The sequence below is a fragment of the Cervus elaphus genome, chromosome 1 (genome assembly GCF_910594005.1).
Source record: "Cervus elaphus chromosome 1, mCerEla1.1, whole genome shotgun sequence".
In the NCBI taxonomy this organism is placed as follows: domain Eukaryota; kingdom Metazoa; phylum Chordata; class Mammalia; order Artiodactyla; family Cervidae; genus Cervus; species Cervus elaphus.
The window spans coordinates 23,894,324-23,900,323 of record NC_057815.1 but is presented as its reverse complement, the minus strand read 5'-3'; positions in this window follow the sequence as shown (position 1 = coordinate 23,900,323).

The window sequence follows — 6,000 nt, the reverse complement described above, 5'->3', positions numbered from 1 at the left end:
ATATTCTGGGATGTGGGTCATAGAGGATCTTGCTGTGGTTTATGTTGGAGAGTGTTTTGCCTATGTTCTCCTCTAGGAGTTTTATAGTTTCTGGTCTTACATTTAGATCTTTAATCCATTTTGAGTTTATTTTTGTGTATGGTGTTAGAAAGTGTTCTAGTTTCATTCTTTTACAAGTGGTTGACCAGGTTTCCCAGCACCACTTGTTAAAGAGGTTGTCTTTTTTCCATTGTATATCCTTGCCTCCTTTGTCAAAGATAAGGTGTCCATAGGTTCGTGGATTTATCTCTGGGCTTTCTATTCTGTTCCATTGATCTATATTTCTGTCTTTGTGCCAGTACCATACTGTCTTGATGACTGTGGCTTTGTAGTATAGTCTGAAGTCAGGCAGGTTGATTCCTCCAGTTCCATTCTTCTTTCTCAAGATTACTTTGGCTATTCGAGGTTTTTTGTATTTCCATACAAATTGTGAAATTATTTTTTCTAGTTCTGTGAAAAATACCGTTGGTAGCTTGATAGGGATTGCATTGAATCTATAGATTGCTTTGGGTAGAATAGCCATTTTGACAATATTGATTCTTCCAATCCATGAACACGGTATGTTTCTCCATCTGTTTGTGTCCTCTTTGATTTCTTTCATCAGTGTTTTATAGTTTTCTATGTATAGGTCTTTTGTTTCTTTAGGTAGATATATTCCTAAGTATTTTATTCTTTTTGTTGCAATGGTGAATGGTATTGTTTCCTTAATTTCTCTTTCTGTTTTTTCATTGTTAGTATATAGGAATGCAAGGGATTTCTGTGTGTTAATTTTATATCCTGCAACTTTACTATATTCATTGATTAGCTCTAGTAATTTTCTGGAAGAGTCTTTAGGGTTTTCTATGTAGAGGATCATGTTATTTGCAAACAGCGAGAGTTTCACTTCTTCTTTTCCTATCTGGATTCCTTTTACTTCTTTCTCTGCTCTGATTGCTGTGGCCAAAACTTCCAACACTATGTTGAATAGTAGTGGTGAGAGTGGGCACCCTTGTCTTATTCCTGATTTCAGGGGAAATGCTTTCAATTTTTCACCATTGAGGGTGATACTTGCTGTGGGTTTGTCATATATAGCTTTTATTATGTTGAGGTATGTTCCTTCTATTCCTGCTTTCTGGAGAGTTTTAATCATGAATGGGTGTTGAATTTTGTCAAAGGCTTTCTCTGCATCTATTGAGATAATCATATGGTTTTTATCTTTCAATTTGTTAATGTGGTGTATTACATTGATTGATTTGCGGATATTAAAGAATCCTTGCATTCCTGGGATAAAGCCCACTTGGTCGTGGTGTATGATTTTTTTAATATGTTGTTGGATTCTGTTTGCTAAAATTTTGTTAAGGATTTTTGCATCTATGTTCATCAGTGATATTGGCCTGTAGTTTTCTTTTTTTGTGGCATCTTTGTCTGGTTTTGGAATTAGGGTGATGGTGGCCTCATAGAATGAGTTTGGAAGTTTACCTTCCTCTGCAATTTTCTGGAAGAGTTTGAGTAAGATAGGTGTTAGCTCTTCTCTAAATTTTTGGTAGAATTCAGCTGTGAAGCCATCTGGTCCTGGGCTTTTGTTTGCTGGAAGATTTTTGATGACAGTTTTGATTTCCTTGCTTGTGATGGGTCTGTTAAGATCTTCTATTTCTTCCTGGTTCAGTTTTGGAAGGTTATACTTTTCTAAGAATTTGTCCATTTCATCCAAGTTGTCCACTTTATTGGCATAGAGCTGCTGGTAGTAGTCTCTTATGATCCTTTGTATTTCAGTGTTGTCTGTTGTGATCTCTCCATTTTCATTTCTAATTTTGTTAATTTGGTTCTTCTCTCTTTGCTTCTTAATGAGTCTTGCTAATGGTTTGTCAATTTTGTTTATTTTTTCAAAAAACCAGCTTTTAGCTTTGTTGATTTTTGCTATGGTCTCTTTAGTTTCTTTTGCATTTATTTCTGCCTTAATTTTTAAGATTTCTTTCCTTCTGCTAACCCTGGGGTTCTTCATTTCTTCCTTCTCTAATTGCTTTAGATGTAGAGTTCGGTTATTTATTTGGCTTTTTTCTTGTTTCTTGATGTAAGCCTGTAATGCTATGAACCTTCCCCTTAGCACTGCTTTTACAGTATCCCATAGGTTTTGGGTTGTTGTGTTTTCATTTTCATTCATTTCTATACATATTTTGATTTCTTTTTTGATTTCTTCTATGATTTGTTGGTTATTCAGAAGCGTGTTATTTAGCCTCCAGGTGTTTGAATTTTTAACAATTTTCTTCCTGTAATTGAGATCTAATCTTACTGCACTGTGGTCAGAAAAGATGACTGGAATGATTTCAATTTTTTTGAATTTTCCAAGACCAGATTTATGGCCCAGGATGTGATCTATTCTGGAGAAGGTTCCGTGTGCACTTGAGAAAAAGGTGAAGTTGATTGTTTTGGGGTGAAATGCCCTATAGATATCAGTTAGGTCTAGCTGGTCCATTGTGTCATTCAAGGTTTGTGTTTCCTTGTTAATTTTCTGTTTAGTTGATCTATCCATAGTTGTGAGTGGGGTATTAAAGTCTCCCACTATTATTGTGTTACTATTAATTTCCTCCTTCATACTCGTTAGCGTTTGCCGTACATATCGCGGTGCTCCTATGTTGGGTGCATATATATTTATAATTGTTATATCTTCTTCTTGCATTAATCCTTTGATCATTATGTAGTGTCCTTCTTTGTCTCTTTTCACAGCCTTTATTTTAAAGTCTATTTTATCTGATATGAGTATTGCGACTCCTGCTTTCTTTTGGTCTCCGTTTGCGTGAAATATTTTTTTCCAGCCCTTCACTTTTAGTCTGTATGTGTCTCTTGCTTTGAGGTGGGTCTCTTGTAGACAGCATATATAGGGGTCTTGTTTTTGTATCCATTCAGCCAATCTTTGTCTTTTGGTTGGGGCATTCAACCCATTTACATTTAAGGTAATTATTGATAGGTGTGGTCCCGTTGCCATTTACTTTGTTGTTTTGGGTTCACGTTTATACAACCTTTCTGCATTTCCTGTCTAGAGAAGATCCTTTAGCATTTGTTGAAGAGCTGGTTTGGTGGTGCTGAATTCTCTCAGCTTTTGCTTGTCTGTAAAGCTTTTGAATTCTCCTTCATATCTGAATGAGATCCTTGCTGGGTACAGTAATCTAGGTTGTAGGTTATTCTCTTTCATTACTTTCAGTATGTCCTGCCATTCCCTTCTGGCCTGGAGGGTTTCTATTGATAGATCAGCTGTTATCCTTATGGGAATCCCTTTGTGTGTTATTTGTTGTTTCTCCCTTGCTGCTTTTAATATTTGTTATTTGTGTTTGATCTTTGTTAATTTGATTAATATGTGTCTTGGGGTGTTTCGCCTTGGGTTTATCCTGTTTGGGACTCTCTGGGTTTCTTGGACTTGGGTGGCTATTTCCTTCCCCATTTTAGGGAAGTTTTCAGCTATTATCTCTTTGAGTATTTTCTCATGGCCTTTCTTTTTGTCTTCTTCTTCTGGGATTCCTATGATTCGAATGTTGGGGCGTTTCACATTGTCCCAGAGGTCCCTGAGGTTGTCCTCATTTCTTTTGATCCTTTTTTCTTTTTTCCTCTCTGCTTCATTTATTTCCACCATTTTATCTTCTACCTCACTTATCCTATCTTCTGTCTCCGTTATTCTACTCTTGGTTCCCTCCAGAGTGTTTTTGATCTCATTCATTGCATTATTCATTTTTAATTGACTCTTTTTTTATTTCTTCTAGGTCTTTATTAAACATTTCTTGTATCTTTTCAATCTTTGTTTCCAGGCTATTTATCTGTAACTCCATTGTGTTTTCAAGATTTTGGATCATTTTTATTATCATTATTCTAAATTCTTTTTCAGGTAGATTCCCTATCTCCTCCTCTTTTGTTTGACTTGGTGGGCAGTTTTCATGTTCTTTTACCTGTTGGGTATTTCTCTGCCTTTTCATCTTGTTTAGATTACTGTGTCTGGACTGGGCTTTCTGTATTCTGGAGGTCTGTGGTTCCTTTTTATTGTGGAGGTTTTACCCAGTGGGTGGGGTTAGATGATTGGCTTGTCAAGGTTTCCTGGTTAGGAAAGTTTGCGTCGGTGTTCTGGTGTGTGGAACTTGATTTCTTCTCTCTGGAGAGCAATGGAGTGCTCAGTAATGAGTTTTGAGCTGGGTCTATGTGTTATGTGTCACCTTGGGCAGCCTGTATGTTGACGTTTAGGGCTATGTTCCTGCGTTGCTGGAGAATTTGCTTGGTATGTCTTGCTCTAAAACTTATTGGCTCTTGGGTGGTGGTTGGTTTCAGTGTAGGTATGGAGGCTTTTGGACGGTCACTTATTATTTAAAGTTCCATGTAGTCAGGAGTTTTCTGGTGTTCTCCGGTTTTGGGCTTAAGTCTCCTGCCTCTGGATTTTAGTTTTATTCTTCCTGTAGTCTCAGGACTTCTCCAACTATACAGCACTGATAATAAAACTTCTAGGCTAATGGCGAAAAGATTCTCCCCCGTTAGGGACACCCAGAGAGGTTCACAGAGTTACCTGAAGAAGAGGAGAGGGAGAAGGGAGATAGTGATGAGCAGGAGGAGAAAAAGGGGGACTCAAGAGGAGAGAGGCAGATCTACGCAGTTGTCTGTTCCCAGAGTGTTCTCCGTAGCCCAGACACCTACCAAGATTCACAGAATTGGATTGGGAAGAGAAGGGGAAAGGAAGAAATAGAGGTGTTCTGAGGTAGGAAACAGAGAGTCAAGATTGGGAGAGAATAATCAACACACTCCTGAATAAAAATGGGAACTGAATATTGGATTCTTAAATGTTCACAATTTATATCATATATTGAAAAACAAAAATTAAAAATCTAGAGTAGAGATTAGACTCTTAAAAATACTATATTAAAAACAAAAACCAAAACACACACAAAAAAATTTTAAAAATATATATGAAGTTCAGTTTAAAAAATAGGGCTTATCTTCTTTTCTTTTTTTTTTTTGGTAAGGTTATAGTGTATTGAAAATGAAAATTAAGGAGTAGTAGAGGAGTACTAGAGGACTTTAAAAGAAATAAGAGAAAAAGAAAATAGAAGAGAAAAAGGAGAAAAAAAGAAAAAAAAAAAAAAAAGAATTTTCCCTAATTAAAAAAATCGTAAAAATCTATGAAAATGAAAGTTAAGGAGTAATGGGGGAGTAATAGGGAATTTTAAAGGAAAACAAAAGAGAAAAAATAAAAAAGAAAAAAAAAATTTTTAATTTTTTCTTATTTAAAAAAAAAAAAAAGTAAAAATATATCTAGGAATTTCTCTGGAGCTATTGCGGTCAGTGTTGGTTCGGCTCAGTTTCAGATAGCTCCTCGTTCCAGCTTACACTTCTCGATATCTACAGGCCTCTTCCGGTGTAATTGGTGTTTTCTATAGGGATTTAAATCTGTTGCACCGCTCTCTTCTGAAGCGGTTCCCTTTGTTTATTTGGCTTCTGTTTGCCGGTTTCTTCAGAGCCTCATTTCCGCCCTGACACAGGCGGGCGGAGGTGGACTCTTATTCAGGTAGCTAGCTCTGTCGCCCTGCGGGGAGGGGCTGGCGCTGCGGGGAGAGGCTGGTGCTGCTTTCTCGGTCTGCGCTGCTCAGGATCCCGGCTGCTCTATACGGAGGGCGCCGCGCGCTGCATGCAGCTCCAGCCCTCGGGTGTTCCACAAAAGCGCGGAACAAAAGGCTGCGTCCGCTCTTGTGCCTTCCCCGTCAGAGCGGCCCAGGCAGCCAGGAGCTTGACAGGCGCACTCTCCCCAGGTGCAGCGTGCCCACTACCTTCCGTGGTCCCAATCTCGGTTTCCGCCCGCGCCAGTCGGGTGCGTGTGCCTTCTGCCCTCCTCGTCCCCAGCCCCAGTCCCCGCCCGCGCCGGTCGGGTGCCTGCGCCCTGTGTCTCGCCGCGACCTGCTCCCGCCTCCCGCGGGTCTGGGCCTGTCCGCAGTCTGCGAGCTCTTCTCTGGACTT